This window comes from Hippopotamus amphibius, chromosome 15 (genome assembly GCF_030028045.1).
Source record: "Hippopotamus amphibius kiboko isolate mHipAmp2 chromosome 15, mHipAmp2.hap2, whole genome shotgun sequence".
In the NCBI taxonomy this organism is placed as follows: Eukaryota; Metazoa; Chordata; class Mammalia; order Artiodactyla; family Hippopotamidae; genus Hippopotamus; species Hippopotamus amphibius.
This window is the reverse complement of record NC_080200.1, coordinates 21,349,769-21,368,819: the sequence shown is the minus strand read 5'-3', so window position 1 is coordinate 21,368,819 and position 19,051 is coordinate 21,349,769. Positions and strand designations below refer to the sequence as shown.

Here is a 19,051-nt window from a genome sequence, read left to right as displayed (position 1 = left end):
ATTTTGTTTGATGTCCCTCTTTGTTCTGAGAGTGTATAAAAAGCCACCGCATAATAAAGAAGTTTGTCAGTTGCCCTAGAGGCTTCTGATCCTCTCGACCCCATCTTTTGTCTGTCTTTCTTTATTTCCTAGCCGCCTAAGGACCTGATCGATTTTGCCGGCAGGCTCCGGCATGAAGGGATAGAAAAATGTATTCCTTCTGAAACTTTTCCACAAACTTGAAGAGGTAGAGGCAGTTTCAAACATTTCATAAGATCAATATTATCCTGATGCAAAATCAAAGGACACTATAAGAAATAAAATTATAGGCCAATTTTCCTGATGAGAATAGATGCTAAAATCTTCAACAAAATACTAGAAAACCTAATTCAAGAGCATACTAAATGCATTACACACCATGATCAAATGAGTTTTATGCTTCAAATGCAACGATGCTTCAATACATGAAAATCAAGATATGGTATACCTCATTAACAGTGTAAAGGATAAGATTCATATAGTCATCTAAGTAGGTGCAGGAAACGTATTTGAAAAAACTAACACCCTTTTATTACAAAACTCTCAACAAAATTGAGTATTGAAGAAACATACCTAACATAATAAAGATCATACATTACAAACTGACAGCTAATATCATATACTCAATGATGAAGGACTATAGAATGCTCCCTCTTACCACTTCTATTCAGCATAGTACTAGATATCCTAGCTAGGATAATTAGCCAAGTAAAAGAAATAAAAGATAGTCACACTAGAGAGGAAAAAGCAAAACTGTCTTTGTTTGTTAATGACAATATCTTGTATCTGGAAAATACTGAAGACTTCACCAAAAAAAAAAAAGAAAAACTGTTAGAACTAATAAATGAATTCAGTAAAGTGGCAGGGAAAAAAATCAATATACAAAAAGTAGTTGTATTTCTGTACACTAACAGTGAACTATCTGAAAGAGAAATTAAAAAATCAATACCACTTATATTTGCATCAAAGCATTAAGATAGTAGAAATAAATTTAACCAAGGAGTTGAAAGATCTATACACCAAAACTATAAGAGTTTTACAAAAGGATTTGAAGGGGACAAACATAAATTTTAAAAAATCCCATGTTCTTGGATTGGAAGAATTAATATTGTTAAAATGTTCATACTACCCAAAGCAATCCACAGATTCAATAAAATTCCTATCAAAATCTCAATGGCATTTTTAAAAGAAATAGAAAAAATACTCTCTTAAAATTTGTATGATGGGACTTCCCTGGTGGTGCAGTGGTTAGGAATCTGTCTGCTAATGCAAGAGACGGGTTCGATCCCTGGTCCGGGAATATCTCACATGCTGTGTAGCAACAAAGCCTGTGCACCATAACTACTGAGCCTGTGCTCTAGAGCCCATGAGCCAAAACTACTGAGCCCATGTGTTGCAACTACTGAAGCCCATGCACTCTAAGGCCCATGCTCCACAACAAGAGAAGCCACCACAACAGGAAGCCTGTGCACCGCAAGAAAGAGTAGCCCCTGCTGCAACTGGAGGAAGCCCATGCACAGCAATGAAGACCCAACACAGCCTAAATAAAATTAAAAATAAATAAATAAACATTAAAAGAAAAATGTGTATGAAAGCACAAAAGAATACAATCGGTAAAGCTGTCTTAAGCAAGAAGAACAAAACTGGAGACATCACACTTCCCTTCTTCAAGCTATATTAGAGAGTTATAGTAATCAAAACAGTATGGTACTGGAATAAAAGCAGGCACTTAGGTCTATGGAACAGATTGAGAGCCCAAGAGTAAACCTACACATATTTGTTCAGCTAATCTTTGACAATGGATCCAAAAATACTCCTTGGGGAAATGACATCCCCTTTAATAAATGATGTTGAAAAACTGGATATCCACATGCAAGTGAATAAAACTAGATCCCTATCTTACATAACTCAGAAAAATTAACTCAAAATGGGTTAAGGACTTAATGTAAGACCAAAAATTGTAAAATTCTTGGAAGAAAACATAGGGAAAAATCTCCTTGATGTTGGTCTTGGCAGTGATTTTTTTTTTTTTTTTTTTGATGCCCTAAGCACAGAAAACAATAGCTAAAATAAACAATTGGGAGTACATCAAACTAAAAAGCTTCTGCACAGCAAAGAAAACAACCAACAAATTGAAAAGATAACCTACAGAATGGATGAAAATATTTTTAAACCATATATCTGATAAGAGGTTAATATCCAAAAAATATAAAGAACACATACAACCCAATAGCAACCACCCCCAGCATAATCCAATTAAACATGGGCAAAGAATTTGAATAGACATTTTTCCAAAATAGAAATCCAAATATCCAACTGGTAATTGAAAAAATGCTCAATATTACTAACTATCAGAGAACTGCAAATTAAACCCTCAGTGAGGTATCACCTCACACCTGTTAGGATGTCTCTTGTCAAACTGACAAGAGATAAAAACTGTTGGTGAGAATGTGAAGAACAGGGAATATTAGTGGACTCTTGGTGGGGATGGGTCAGTAAGACCGTTATGGCAAACTAAGTAAGTTCCTTAAAAAATTAAAATTAAAACTATCACATGATCAAGCAATCCCACTCCTAGTATTGTCCAAAGGAAACAAAATCAGTATCTCAAAGAAATATCTGTATTCCCATGTTCACCCCATCATTTTTCACATAGCCAAAATATGGAAAAAAATTGAAATGGCGAATAAAAGTGGTTTAAAGTATTCAGAGTTGAAGTGTTCCTCAATACATGAATGGATAAGGAAAATATGATTATACATGCAAATACACACACAGAGGAATATTACTCAAAAAGAAGAAAACCCTGTCATTCGTGACAACACTGATGAATTATGCTAAGTGAAATAAGCCAGAAAGAGAATGACAAATACTGTTAGATATTACTTAAAAGTAATTTAATAAGTTGATTTTATAAAAAGAGGGTATATAATAGGTGTTGTGAGGAGCTGGGGGTAGGGAAAATGGGGAGATGTAGGTCAAAGCATACAGACTTTCAGTTATAAGATAAACTAGTTCTGAGGACAATGTACAGTATGGTAATTATAGTCAATATATGGAATTGAATACTTGAAAGTTGCTGAGAGTAGATATTAAGCATTCTCACCACACACACACACACACAACACCCACAACACACACACATAAGATTTAACTACGTGAGGTGATGGACGTGTTCATATCTTGATCTTGATAATCATTGCATAATCTCTATGTTAATCAAATCATCACATTGTGCACTTTAAATATATACAATTATATGTGTCAAGTGTTCCTCATTAAACCTGGAAAATAATAATAAAAAGGTGAAAACCCCCATTGAAATGAAATCTTCCCTAACGAAGACATACAAAGACTCCACTAAAAAAGATGATTGACATCATTAGTCGTTATGGAAATGCAAATCAAAACCACAATAAAATATCACTTCATACCTGCTAAGATGTCTGAAAAACAGACAGTAAGTGTATGTTAGAATGTAAAGTAATTATACATTGCTGGTGGGAGTATAAAACAGTGTGGTCACTTTTAAAAACTGTGTATCATTTTCTCAAAATGTTAAGCACAGAGTTACCATTCAATTCCACAATTTTACTCTTAGTTATACATCTAAGATAAATAGATTATATGACCACACAAAAACTTGCACACCAATTTTTTCATAAGTTATTTATAATAGACAAAAAGTGAAAACCAAATACCCATAATCTGGTGAAGGCATAACAAACTGTGTTCTATCCGTACAATAGATTATTACTTAGTATTAAAAAGGAATGAAGTACTGATTTAAAACATACATAAACCTTGAAAAGATGGTGCTAAGTGAAAAAAACAAACTACAAAAAACCACATATTATACCATTTAATTGCTGTGAATTTTTCAGATTAGGCAACTATATGGAAACAAAGTGGATTCGTGATGGTTTATGGCTGGGCAAAGGGAGGGGGAAGATTGACTATTACTTGGTTTAGGGTTTCTTTTTGCAATGATGAAATGTTCTAACATTAGACTGTGATGATAGTTGTACAACTCTAAAGTCCTAAAGCAATTTAATTGTATATATTTTACATAGGTGAATTTACAGTATTTGAATTATATATCTATAAAAATATTTTTAAAGATTCATGATGAAGAAAATTACAGTCCATAAACTGGGAAGAGTATATTTTCAAAACTTAGAGTTGATAAAGAACTTGTGTGCAGAAAACATACACAAGGGAATTCCCTGATGGTTCAGTGGTTTGGACTCAGTGCTTTCACTGCCAGGGCCCGGGTTCAATCCCTGGTTGGGGAACTAAAATCCTGTAAGTGTGCAGCACAGCCAAATAAATAAATAAATAAATTTTTAAAAATTAAAATATATAAACTCTGAATTATCAGTAATTAGAACATATATAAAAGATTTGACCTGAAACTTTACCCAAAATCAACCAAAAGATGATCAAACCTGTTAGCAATGTGAGTAATACAAATGAAATTTAAATCACATAGCACAGCCCTACATATCCGTTAGAATAGCTAAAATTCAAATAACCAACAATACCAAATGCTGGCTAGTGTGGGAATGCAAAATGGTACAGCAATTTCAAAGATATTTTCAAAAATTTTTATCTAGCTACACACAGACTTGCTAAAAACCAACAATTCTCCTTCTAGGTATTTACACAGTGAATAATAAATAACATGTTGGATTATAACACAAAGTTTAGTATACATATATATGAGAGCACACTGATAAAAATAAAAGGTTTAACAAACAAATGGGGAAGAAGGGATAAAAATTCCTTACAGAATTCCAAATAATAAATATGTGGATACTCATTCCCTGAAGGTGGAGCTTAAGCCCCTACCCTCAAAGTGTGAACTGGATTTAAAAGATTCACTTCCAAAAACAGAGTACAGAAGGGGAAAAATAGTAGCTTTAAAATGGAAAAATGCTGGCTCACACTACCTTAACTAAGGGATGAAGTTTAACAAGCCACACATGACTCATGTTGATGTCATGTATCCCCTGATAAGACATAATATCATCTATGTGATAATCATCGCTAAATACATAACTCTAATCTCGTCACAGCAAAACATCTGAGAAACTCAAATCAAGGGATATTGTTCATAATATCTGACCAATACTCTCTAAAGTTTCAAAGTCTTTAAAAATGGAAAGACAGAAACTCTCACGGATAGGAGGTGATGAGGGAGCATGATGACTAAAGGATACGTGGTACTGTGGGTTACATCCCAGAAGGGTAAAAAAATAGCATTAGTGGAAAAATTGGTGAAATCCAAATGAAGCCTGGAGTGTAGTTAAGAGAAATATACCAATGTTAATTTCTTAGTTTTAACAAACACATTATGATTGACGTTAAGGGAAGCTGGTATATGGGAATTCTCTGTATTATTCTTGCATCTTTTCTGTAAATTTAAAATCATTTCTAAATAAAAATTGGTTTTAAAAAGATAGAAATGAAACGTAGAGAAACCTCTTATCTATTTTGAAAGAAGCACAACAGTTTGTTAGCAATAATTACCTCCAGGGAGGGTATGAGAAGAGATAGGAGAATAAATGGATTTCACTAGTCACTCTTATAACTGTGTATTTTTAAAAAGCTTTATCACTGATAATACATTTATATATTACTTGTGGAAAACCACCAGGAAAGAAATTATTTGAAAGCCAAGATGGCCAGTTTTCATGATGATGAATGGCTATGTTTGTCCTCAGGGACAATGCTTTTTGAATCTGCAGGAGAGAAATATCCCTTCTTCACATGGCTGCAACAGAGGAAAGTAAAATTTACCACTTTCAGGTAAATTCAATAATGGTTTACCAGAACATAGTTGCTTGTTGATGTCAGAAAATCCATCCCAAATAAATGAGGGTCCGTGAGAAGCCAAAATGTGGGACATATTTAAGCAACCCAGGATAATAAAATCCCGGGTAAACAGGGTAAACCCCTCACCCCCCATAGAGCCTTGTTTTAAGGAAAATCCAATGCAATAGAGAAAAGCAAATCATGTAATGGGTATCTAGGGACTCACTCTCTCTGCGGTTTGCTATTTGCCTCAAGGATCCTCTGGGGCACTTGCTGTTGTCATGTGTACGTGTAATTGTCTATATGATCTCGGAAATACTGCTCACAGGTGGAAAACAAAATGTTCCAGTCTCCTAACACCAAGCCTTCCACAGAAAGTAACCAGGAACATCACAACTTTGGGGAAGCATGTATGTTGAGGAAAATCCAGTGTGTATAGGTACACACGTGCAGGTAAAATGATGAAGAGACTGGCCTGGCTTCCAATAATTCTATCTACTGTTTTCCTCTCTTCAAGGTAATATTTCCCCTTAGTAGAGTTCTTTGTAGTAACAGCGGGGAATACTTACTTCAATTAACTTGGTGCAAGTTTAAGGATATAGGACAAACATTAAGAACATTTTTACTAAATTAAATCACCTTTTGGATCTGATTTTTTTCTTCAGCTTTCACCTCCTGGTCCTACTGTTCCTGAGAGCCTTCCATAACCTCCATCCATTAGTCAGCTGATGGGAAAATATAATTATTGGGTCCCAGAAGTAAGTAAACCTAGTAAACATCAATGGAACAGCATTAAGAGTAAATCCTCAGTGTTATCTTCATTTTTCAGTGGGAATATACACATCACCACTATTGCCACCAGAGGTACCACTTGGTAGCGATGGTTGGGAAAGTGGGAAATCTTAATGAACTTTTCATGTCCCAATCACAATTTTCCTTGCAATTTGTCCCTTATCCCACCCCTTAACTGCATTTTCCTACCCTACAGATTTGTTGTAGATTGACATTTTCTTAACACCTAAATATAATCTGAGTAACTAGCAACATGGTCATAAAAATGACATTTCATGCTTAGTTGCTTGTAGCCTGTTGCCAGCTGCTTAGAACTGACAATTCTCCATTTCCGTTTCCATAAACTTTTAGGGAGGAGTATCCTCCCTCTTGAATGCAGGCGCAATCTTATTTCTCATTTAGAGCTTATGAAATCTGATTTAGTTATTATTTCTGAATTTATCCTGATGTGGTTTATGTAAATTTCTATGAATAAATCTAAAGGAAAACACTACACTGACTGTATTGGCTCATTTCTTGGCTGATGTGTGTTGTTTTAGAAAATGACCTGCTAGATTCAAGTACAAGGACAACAGATTCGTTTTGCTGCACTCTATTTCACATTTATCCATGGTTTCTTCCATGGATATATGTAACCAGATCCACAGGTAGAGGATTGCTACAAAAAAAAGTTTATGTGTTTACCCGTTGCATATCTAGTCATGGATATAAGAAATGGCTGCATATGACCTCAAGGCAGTCTCCACAGTGAAAATAGTTTGTGATCATAGGAAACCCATAGATCTTTTTTACTGAGGCCTAACAGGACACATTAAATCAAAGACTAAAAATTAAATTGTGAAATATCTGAAAACCCAGCATCAAGATCATGAAATTGAGTATGGTGGAGGTAGGAATCTGAGAAACATAATAGCTCATGTTAATTGTTTCCAGTTCTCTCTTCATGCCTCATCCTTTTGTGTTTCACTGTGGGTGGAGTTTATTTCCCCACCACACTGATGTTGGGCTTCTACGTGCAACTTGCTTTAGTCAGGGGAATGTGGTAGAAAGTAATAGAGCCAGTTCTAAGTTCAGGTCTTAGGAGGAATCATGTCATTTTGTTTTCCCCTGTTTGGCCTCTGCCATCTTCTTTAAGAAGAGTAAGCCCCAGAATGAAAGATGTATGGTGGAATATATCTGTACTTGACTGGCAGCCTAAAGCAAAATGCCCCACCTGACTCACAGACACGGGAGCAAGAAAATACATAATTATTATCATAAGCCATCAAACTTTGTGGAGTTATTTTTTTACCTCACATTATCACAGCAATATTTGACCAATAAAAATATTTTATTTTATTTATTAATTTATATTGATTAGCTGTGCTGGGTCTTTGTTGCTGCACGCAGTCTTTCTGTAGTTGCAGAGAGCGGGTGGCTATTCTTCATTGCAATGCGCAGACAGTGTGCAGGCTTCATATTGCACTGGCTTCTCTTGTTGCAGAACACGAGCTCTAGGCAAGAGGGCTTCAGTAGTTGCAGCACATGAGCTCAGTAGTTGTGGCACATGGGCTTAGCTGCTCAGAGGCATGTGGGATCTTCCTGGTCCAGGGATCAAACCCGTGTCCCCTGACTTTGCAGGCGGATTCTTAACCACTGTGCCACCAAGGAAGCCCCAATAAAAATAGTCTAAAAGACTTTAAAGCAGTTCATTTAACTTTTGTTCCCCTTCCTCTTTTGGTTCAACCAGATCAGTCATTGCCATGGAGAAAGAAAATGAGACATTAACGACAGATTTTATTCTCTCGGGACTCTTCCCCAATATGAAGTATGTCAGTATTCTTATCTACCTTATCATCCTGATTTACCTTACTGCGGTAATTGGGAACTTCATCCTGCTCCTCCTGATATGGATGGACTTGAGTCTCCACACTCCAATGTACTTTCTGCTCAGCCAACTTTCTCTCATAGACCTGGCCCTCATCAGCAGCACTGTTCCAAAGATGATGGTAAACTTTTTCTCTGGAAGGAAGGACATCACTCGTGTTGCCTGTGGAACTCAGATATTTTTCTTTTTTACTCTTGGAGGTGCTGAATGTATCCTCTTGACCCTCATGGCCTATGACCGATATGTAGCTGTTTGTAACTCCTTGAGGTATGCAGTCATTATAAACCACAGGGTCTGTCTGCAAATGGTCATAGTGTCTTGGACTGGGGGCATTTTAGCTTCCACAGCTCACACATTCTATACGATGAATCTGCCTATCTGTGGCTCCAGAGAAATCCACCATTTCTTCTGTGAGATGCCAGCAATCATGAAGATCTCATGCAAAGACACTTCCACCTATGAAATGGTGGTCTTTATGATGGGTATTGCATTTATGATCATCCCTTTTGGATTTATTATGGCTTCGTACACAGTCATCTTCCTCACTGTCCTGCATATGAAATCCCCTCAAGGCAGGAACAAAGCCTTGGCCACCTGCTTCTCCCATCTTACAGTGGTAAGTTTTTATCTAGGACCATGTGTTTATATGTACATGACACCTGGTTCTTCTCATACCCCTGATCAGGAGCAGGCTGTGTCTGTATTTTGCACTATCCTCACACCCATGCTGAATCCACTCATCTACAGCTTGAGAAACAAAGATGTGCTAGGGGCTTTTCAGAAGGTCCAGAGGAAACATCTGGTCTCTAAATGGAACACATAAATATCAAGTGGAAAACAGTTATCTAGAGGGTCAAGAACAAAGACTCCAGGAGCATCACAGTCACATTTTCCAGCATGAGGTACATTGCTGTAGCCTATAGGCAGACCACATTGTTGAATACAATTGACAATATTAATTCCATCATAAATAGTTTATAAGGAGTGTTTTCAATCAGTTTCTAATAATTTGTTTCCAAAATGGATCAATTCAATTGCTATTCATCAAATCAGTCATAAGCACAAAGTTCCAATCTTCTCTTTTTATGCCTGAAATATGTAGACTTTTTCAGTGTCCTTGAGCTTTATTTGGTCTTATTGGTGCTTCAGGTCTTGTTAATTTCCATTGTTAGAAGTACCAATTTCCTGTGAAAGACATATGTGACTGATAATGTAAAAAATAATTGGTTTTATCGTAGACAATAAAAACAACAATTTTTTTTCTCTTAAATGCCCTAGAAAACTCAATATGTTGGCTCTATTCTCCCTGCCTGTCTTGGATAGAAGCTTTTTTTGGTCTAGCTTCAGATCTTTCTCCAGTGTGTGCATTTGTAACTCAAAACAGAAAGTGGAAATAAGGGTATCAAAAAGCTACACCTACCTGTCACCTATTTAGAGAAGGTATCCTCTGCCCATGCCAAATATTCCCAAGACTCTCTGGAATCAGTGCATATTCATAGCTGTCTTTTCTCTTATGGGATATTTTAAGCTCTTATGAGGCACAGTCATTTATCTCTAATGAATGCATATTTAGGTCAACTTTGATGCAAAGAGATAAAAATAATTGGAGTATTTTTGAGTTTGGTCATCTATGTAAAGTAATTGTAAGATTCATCAAAAAATGAAACAGATTGAACTATGAGTAAGGCTGAAGTAACCAATAGAGATTAACAACATTTTGCAGTTGGTTGTGTGAATATTAGAGAGGTGTTGCATTGGACTCCCAAGAGGAGATCCATGACTGCATGTGGAGACATATGCAAACCTAGATTGCTATCTAAGGCCAGAATGGATGATGACAATATGGCTTAGAAAATAGAATACAAACAGGAAGGCTGACCAGCTGCTACTGATATCAAGGGCTGTGAAGGGCATCCAGGCAAAGCTCTTCTCTGACATTATGACAGTGCCATCTAGGGCAATCCCACATTTCACATGACAAAAGAGGATAAAGTCTTGTTGGAATTGCGAGTGCCAGTAATAAGGCCCAAGTCAAGATTCTCTTGATGTAGAAAAGATTTTCTTTAGTTTTCTGTGACTAAGGAAATGATCCTTGATATTTGGCCATTTGAATCATAATGAAACCTTATGATTAAAATAAATTACATCTGTTAACAATGATCAGTTATGCCCCACAAGCAAAAAAAATTAAATTGTGATATATATTATGTAACAATCTTCAGCTCATCAAAAGCCAAAAAGCACTCTAAAATCTATCGGTGGATATGATGTGTTGAAAAGGGCATTTATGTGCTTTGCTGATATAAATGTGCACTGTTATGGCTTTTTTGGAATCCAATTTATTAAAGTTAAATTGTGTTTCTGTTCAGGAATTCACCTTTTAGGAACTTTCCAAAATAAATGAAATAAAAATATCAATACTTAAAATATGTGCTTGCATGTTTTTTGTGGAATTATTTTCTCAAAGACTGGCAGCAACCGATGTGATAATGGCTGAATAAATTGTGGTACATCCAAGTCATGTGAAAATGCACAGCTACCATAAAGAATGAGTAAAAACTATACTAGATAATTAGAAGGATCCCCAGAAGAAATTTTTGGGGAAGAAGACAAAGTTTGGGGGAATGTAATAATAAAAATCTATATTATGGTAAAATGAACAATGTCCCCAATGTTGCTATATATGTGGACATTTGTGTGTAAATGTATTGAATAATCTTTTTTTCCAACATTATTGAGATATAATTGATGTATTACATTGTGTGTATTTAATGTGTACAATATGATAATTTGATACACATATATATTGCAAAATGTTTACCTCAATATGGTAAGTCAACAAATCATGCACCTCACATATTTATAATTTTGTTGTTATGGTGAAAGCATTAAAGATTTACATTTTGTGTGGTTTTTAAACTTTTTTTTCAATTGAAGTTACTTTATTTTCAATATTGTGTTAGTTTCACATGTATAGCAAAGTGATTCAGTTTTATACACTTTTTTAGGTTATTTTCCATTATAGGTTATTACATAATATTAAATCTATTTCCTTGTGCTATAGAGTAAATCTTTGTTGCTTATTTATTTTATGTATAGTAGTTTGTACCTGTTAATCCCATACTCCTAATGTATCCTTTTCCCTTCTCTTTCCCCTTTGGTAACCATAAGTTTTCTATTTTCATGAGTCTGTATCTGTTTTGTTTATAGAATCATTTGCATTATTTTTTAGATTCCATACATAAGTGATATCATACAGTATGTATATTTCTCTGTCTGATGTATTTCACTAAGTATAATATTCTCTAGGTCCATCCATGTTGCTGCAAATGGCAATATTTTATATTTTATGACTCAGCAATATACCACCACTTCTTAAGCCAATCATCTGCTCATGGGCATTTTGGTTGTTGCCATGTCTTGGCTGTTGTAAACAGTGCTTTTCAAACTAGAGTTTTCATTTTTGCCAGATATATACCCAGGAGTGGGATTGCTGGGTCACATGATAGCTCTATTTTTAGTTTTCTAAGGAAACTCCATACTGTTTTTCTATAGTAGATGCACCAACTTACATTCCCACCAACAGTGTAGGAGGGTTTCTTTTTCTCCACACCCTTTCCAGCATTATTTGTAGACTTTTTGATGATGGCCATTCTGACCAGTGTGAGGTGATATTTCATTGTGGTTTTGATTTGAATTTCCCCAATAATTAGCAATGTTGAGCACTTTTCATGTGCCTGTTGGGCATCTGTATGTCTTCCTTGGGAAAATGTCTGTTTAGGTCTTCTGCCCATTGTTTGATTGAGTTGTTTGTTTTTTCAATATTGAGTTGTATGAGCTGTTTGTATATTTTAGAAATTAACCCCTTGACAGTCACATCATTTGCAAATATTTTTGCCCATTCCATAGGCTTTTTGTTTGGTTGGTTGATTCCCTTGCTGTGCACAAACTTTTAAGTATGACTAGGTCCCATTTGTTTATTTTTGCTTTATTTCTTTTGCCTTGGGAGACTGATCTAAGAAGACATTGCTATGATTTTTATCTGAGAATTTTTTTTTTTGCCTATGTTCTCATCTAGGAGTTTTACGATGTCGTCTTATATTTAGGTCTTTAAATCATTTTGAGTTTATATGTGGTGTGAGGAAGTGTTTTAATTTCATTCATTTTTATTTTTCCTCTTTCTTTTCTTATTTTGCTTATTTGGGTCCTCTCTCTTTTGTTTTTGGTGATCCTGTCTAGCAGTTTGTTGATTTCGTTTATTTTTTCAAAACACAAACTCTTGGTTCTATTGACATTTTCTATTTTTTGATCTCTTATTATTTCCTCTCTGATCTGAATTTTGCCTTCCTTCTACTGCCTTTGGACTTTGCTTGCTGCTTTTTTTTTTTTTTTTTCCTTATTCTTGTAAGTGGTAGGTTAGGTTGTTTATTTGAGAGTTTTCTTGTTTCTCGAGGAAGGCCTGTTTGCTATGAATGTCCCTCTTAAAATTTATTTTACTGCATCCCATAGATTTGTAAGATTTTATTTTCATTTTTGTTTGTCTCAAGGTATGTTCTGATTTCCTCCTTAACTTAATCATTGGCCCATTGTTTTTTTTTTTTTTTTTTTTTGGAACATGTTTAGTTTCCACATTCTTCTATTTTTCTCTTTGGATTTCTTGTTTCATATTCTTGTTGTCAGAAAAGATTCTGATGAAATAATTTCTATCCTCTTAAATGTGTTGAGACTTGCTTTGTGACCTATTGTGCAGTCTCTCCTAGAGAATATACTTGGAAAAAATATGTATTCTGGTCTCTTTGGATGTTGTGCCCTATAGATATCAATTAGGTACATATGCTCTATTGTATTATTTAGGACCTCTGCTACCTTACTGATTTTATTTCTGGATGATCTGTCCATTGATGTCCGTGTGGTGTTTTAATGTCCTACTACTATTGTATTATTGTTAATTTCTCCCTTTATGTTTCTTAGTATTTGTTTGATCTGCTTGAATTAATTTTGTTTAATATTCTCTGGGCTTTCTGGATGTCTCTTTCTGTACATTTGGGAATATTTCATGCATCATTATTATTTTAACGTAACAAAATGAAATACCCATGCATTATGTGATTCCTTTATATGAAATGTCCAGAATATGTACATCCATAGAAACAGAAAGCAAATTTGTGGTTTTCAGCAGCTGAGGGGAGAGGAGAATAAGGATGACTACTAAATGGGTACAGGTTTCCATTTAGGACCATGAAAAATTTCTGGAGTTAGACAGTGATGATAGTTAATATTGTGTATATTATTAATGGCAAAATATTAATTTGCAAAATATCATGAATATACTTGATGACACTAAGTTGTACACTTTAAAACTGTTCTAATGTTAAATTTTGTTACACATAATTTAATAGAGTAAAATCTGAATTATTAAGATTATAAAAATGTACTAAATGACAGCATTAGCACAAAGAGTGAAAAAATTGAGCAATATTGGGTGAATGCTTTAGTAATTTACTGAATTTGAGGTAGTATTAATATTAAGTAGCTTGTAATAAATTAATAGTCACATTTAAGAGAAACAACAAAGAAATTTAAGTATAGTTTAGAATTTTTTTAAAAGAAAATAAAATAACATTGTGTAGTAAATGGTATTTAAAACATGAAAACGTAAATGAAGATGACATACTAAAATGTGGAGGAGATGCATAAAATAATTAGGAAATCAAGCAGATGTGCATCCCACTATATCAAGAATTATATTAAGTGTAAATAGTGAATATTTTCAAATAGCAGACAAACTGGATAAAAACAAAAGAACCAAGTATATAATCTCCACAAGGGACACACAATATTTAATAACACAAATTAAATGTAAGATGAAAAAATATAACCTATGCAAATACTATCCAAAGAGAGCTGGAATTACTACACTAATATTACAAGTCATTAGTGCAAGAAGAAAATACTACTAAAGTCAAAGAGGAATGCTTCAAAATTATATAAATAATTCATCTGGGATGTAGAACATTTTAAATGTATGCACACCTGGTAACAGAGCCCAAAATAATTGGCTTCAATACTAACAGAAGGCAAATATTGGTGATAGTGTGGAGAAAAGCTAACCATTGTACACTGTTGGTGAAAATGTAAATTGGTACAGCTGTAATGGAAAAGACACAGAAGTTTCAAAAGTTTAAAATAGAAATATCAGTTGTAGGGTGTATGTTGACTTTGTGGTCTGAAGTGTTTAGCTATCATGTGGATTCTTTTGTAGACCAAATATTTTATCACTGAAATGTTCTGAAATATATAGCATGATGTTTAAAAGAAAAATACTCATTAAATCAACTTTCATCTTCTGGGATAAACTTTTTAAAACTTCCATCCCCTGTAGTTATCCACTGAATGTGCCAGGCCTCTAGAAATTAGTATGATAAACTGAACCAACTTGATAGGAATAACTATCCCTAGGGCTTGTTTTCCAAAGAAAAGTATTGTTTAGAGTAGCAAAACTATAAGACCACCTAGACATGTTGTAAAGCTGTTTGAAAAGTAACCCAGAACAAGTATTGTGAATGGAAATGTAGTGCTCAAGTCACTTTCTGCTTCAAAAGTTGTAACAAATAGAGATGAATTAAAAAGAAAACAATAGAACTACCATCTGATCCAGCAGTTTTACATCTCTGTGTATATATATATATATCTCCAAAGGAAATGAAATCAGTATCTCCAAAGAAATATATCCACTCGCATCTTCATTTCAACATTATTCACAATGGGAAAGATATGGAAACAATCTGTCTCCACAAATGGATAAATTAATAAGGAAAATGTGGTATTTATAGGCTATGTAATATTATTCATACACAAAAAGAAGTAATTCCTGCATCTTGCAACAACATGAATAAATATTGAGGACATTATGCTAAGTAAAATAAGCCAGACATAAGAAAGGTTAATACTGTTTGATCTCAATTATATTATACATGAAATCATGAAAAGTGGAACATTGTGTAATAAACTTCTTTTTCTATAGTGAAAAAATTTGACTTAATGTCTATTTTGCCTGATATAAGTATAGCCATCACTCTTGGACCTTTGGTTTTGTTGATATTTGAATGGGATATCTTTTTCCATCTTTTCACTTTCAAATTTATGTGTTCATAAATCTAAGAGGAGTCTTTTACATACAACATTGTTTGGTCTGAGTTTTCCTCTTGTTTTCCATTCAGCTACTCTACATCTATTGATTGGTGAATTTATCTATTTACATTTAAAGTAAATATTGATAGATAAGGACTTAATGTTTCCATTTTTTAAAAATAGTTTTCCATATTCTTTGTAGTTCTCTAGTTCTTCTCTTCTTTCCTTGCCATCTTTCTTAGCAGTTTAATAATGTTTTGGTAGTAATATGCTTTATTTTCTCTTTTTGGGGGGGCAGTTTTCTACTGTAATTTTTTTTCCTTTGGGGTCTTATGAGACATACTTTAAAGCTATTATAGTTATAAAAGTCTGCTTTAAGCTGATAATACCTTAACTTCAATAGCATTTAAAAGCTAGATACTTTACCAACCCCCCCAACACAATTCACGTTTTTGATATTGGAGTTTACTTCTTTTTATATTGTGTATCTTAACATTTTTTGGGTGATTATTGTTATCCTTTATATATTTTCTCATTCTCTTTTATTTTATTTTTTTTGTGAATGTTATGAACCTTTACTTAAAAAATATAGCCAGACATAATTCCTAAGATCATATGGTAGGCTTAGGGCTTAAACATAGAACTACGCTTTACATCTGTAAATATCTTACCTCCAAGAATTCGCCTTCATTTGTGTTCTTTTTTTAAAATTGAAGTAGAATTGATTTATACCATTATGTTAGCTTCAGGTGTACAACATAGTAATTCAGCTTTTTCCTGATTATATCTCATTATAGATTATTACAAGATACTGAATATAATTCCTGTGCTATACAGTAAATCCTTGTCACCTATCTATTTTATGCATAGTAGTTTTTATCTGTTAATATTATCCTCCTAATTTGTCTTCCTCCCCTCCCTCACCCCTTTGGTAGCTGTAAATTTGATTTTTATGTCAGTGAGTCTGTTCCTGTTTTGTATACACATTCATTTGTATGACTTTTTAGTTTCTACATGTTATGTCATATAGTATTTGCCTTTGTCTAACTTACTTCACTAAGTATAATATTCTTGAGGTCCACCCATGTTGCTGCAAATGGCCATATTTCATCCTTTTTATGGCTGATTAATAGTTCATTGCATAAAACAGAAACAGAGTTACAGATGTAGAAAATAAACTTATGGTTACTGGGGGTAAGAGGGGGAGGGATATACTGGAAGATTGGAATTGATAAGTACACACTGCTATATATGAAACTGATAACTAATAAGGACCTACTGTATATCACAGGGAATTCTACTCACTACTCTGTAATGGCCTATGTGGGGAAAGAATTTGACAAGAAGAGTGGATATTTGTATATGTATAACAGATTCACTTTTCTGTACATCTGAAAATAACACATTGTAAATCAACTATACTTCAAAAAAAATTAAGGCCTAAATATCCATTGACAGATGAATAGATAAAGAAAATGTGGTACACATATACAACGTAATAGTACTCAGCCATAAAAAAGAATAAAATAAAGCCATTTGGAGTAACATAGGTGGATATAAAGATTGTCATACTGAGTGAAGTCAGACAGACAGATGAAGACAAATATTGTTTGTCTCCAGGAGTTTTCTGATTTCTTCTTTGATTTCATCATTCACCCATTGTTCTTTTAGTAGGATGTTGTCTAGCCTGTGTGTGTTCATTCTTTTCCCATTTTTTTCTCACTGTGGTTGATTTATAATTTCATACCATTGTGATCTGAAAAAACGTTTGAAATAATTATCCTCTTTAACTTGTTGAGGCTTATTTTGTGATCTGATATGTGTTCTAGCTTAAAGTACATTCCATGTGCACTTTAAGAATGTGTATTCTGCGTTTGTTTGTTTGTTTGTTTGTTTTTTGGATGTGGTGTCCTGTAAATATCAATTAAGTCCAACTGTTCTATTGTGTTAATTAGAACCTCTGTTGCCTGATTGATTTTGTTTGGAAGGTCTGTCCATTGATATCAGTAGGGTGTTAAATCATCCTACTATTAATTATTGTTTTCAATTTATCCCTTTATGTCTGTTAGTATTGGTTTTATATACTTAGGTATTCCTATAATTCTTTTTTATACTTGTGTTATACATGTTTACCTAGCACCATTACAGTAATACAGTGTCTGAGCTTGTCTGTATATTTACTATACACATGGCTTTTTGTACTTACATATCCTGTTGTTTTACTGCTTCCCATCTTTTTGTTTGAATTTGAAGAACTCCCTTTAACACTTCTTTAAAGACAGGCCTAGTGGCAATAAATACTCTTAATAGTTTTTTTTTTTAATCTAGAAAGATCTTTATATCTTCTTTATGTTTAAAGGACAGTTTTTCTGAGAATAGTATTCTCAGTTGACAGATTTTTCTTTCAGTATTTTAGATATATTATCCCACTCTCTCCCTGCTTTTACAGTTTCTAATGAGGAAACTGCTGATAGACTTTTAAGGATTACCTAGTTGGGGGATTTTGTTTAAATCATACAACCAAAGAGGAGTCAAGATGGCAGAGTAGGAGGACAGAGGGCTCACATCTCATCACAACTAGGGCACCTACCAGGTGCTGATGGGGGAACTCTAGCACCTAAAGGGATGGGAAGAGTCCCCACATGACCAGGTAGGATGTAGAGGGAAGGAGGGGAGAGTAAAAGTGGAGGTAGGATGGGACAGGCAACCCTGAGGGGTGGCTGGCAGAGGGGAGGAGTTCCCATGATCAGAGGGGCCCACCCATAGTGTGGGAATCAGTGGAGATGGAGAGACAATTTGGGGGGATCAGGGGATCAGAGGGGAATGTGGCTAGCATCTCCCTTGACTGCTCAGGCCTGGTGAGGCTTCCAGGATCATGGGCCTGAACTTCCACCCTCCAGGGCCCACTCCATCAGAGCTGAACCTAAGCCCCGCCCACCCACAAGCCCCCAAAGCCCTTTTCCAGCTGAGCCTAGGCCCCACCCGTGCCTAAGGTTAATCCCACCAAAGCACTGCCCCTAAGACATTTTCCAGCTCCCCCCATTTTTCTATTCTGTTTTGGTTCTGTTTTGCCTTGTTGTTTCATTTATATTTTTACTTTTTATAATATATATTTTATTTTTCTAATTTTATTTTATTTTTTATTCTTTGTTATTGTTCTGGTATTTTTTTTTTACCTGTGCTACACAGCTTGTGAAATCTTGATTCCCAGAACAGAGGTTGGGCCTGAACTCCTGTGGTGAGTTCCAAGTCCAAATTCCTGGACTAACAGAGAACCTCAGACCTCAGGGAATATTAGTTGGTGTGAGGTCTCCTGAAGGCCCCCACCTTGGGACTAAGACCCAGCTCTAACCAACTTCCTGCAAACTCCAGTGCTAGGTGCTTCAGGCCAAACAACCAGTAAGAGAGGAACACAGCCTCACCCAT

General features: G+C 34.7%; 1 pseudogene; it reads left to right on the top strand.

The window, feature by feature from the left end:
- The first annotated feature begins 8,369 nt into the window (after positions 1 to 8,369).
- On the top strand, positions 8,370 to 9,395 carry LOC130836344 (olfactory receptor 2L8-like; annotated as a pseudogene).
- Positions 9,396 to 19,051: the final 9,656 nt, after the last annotated feature.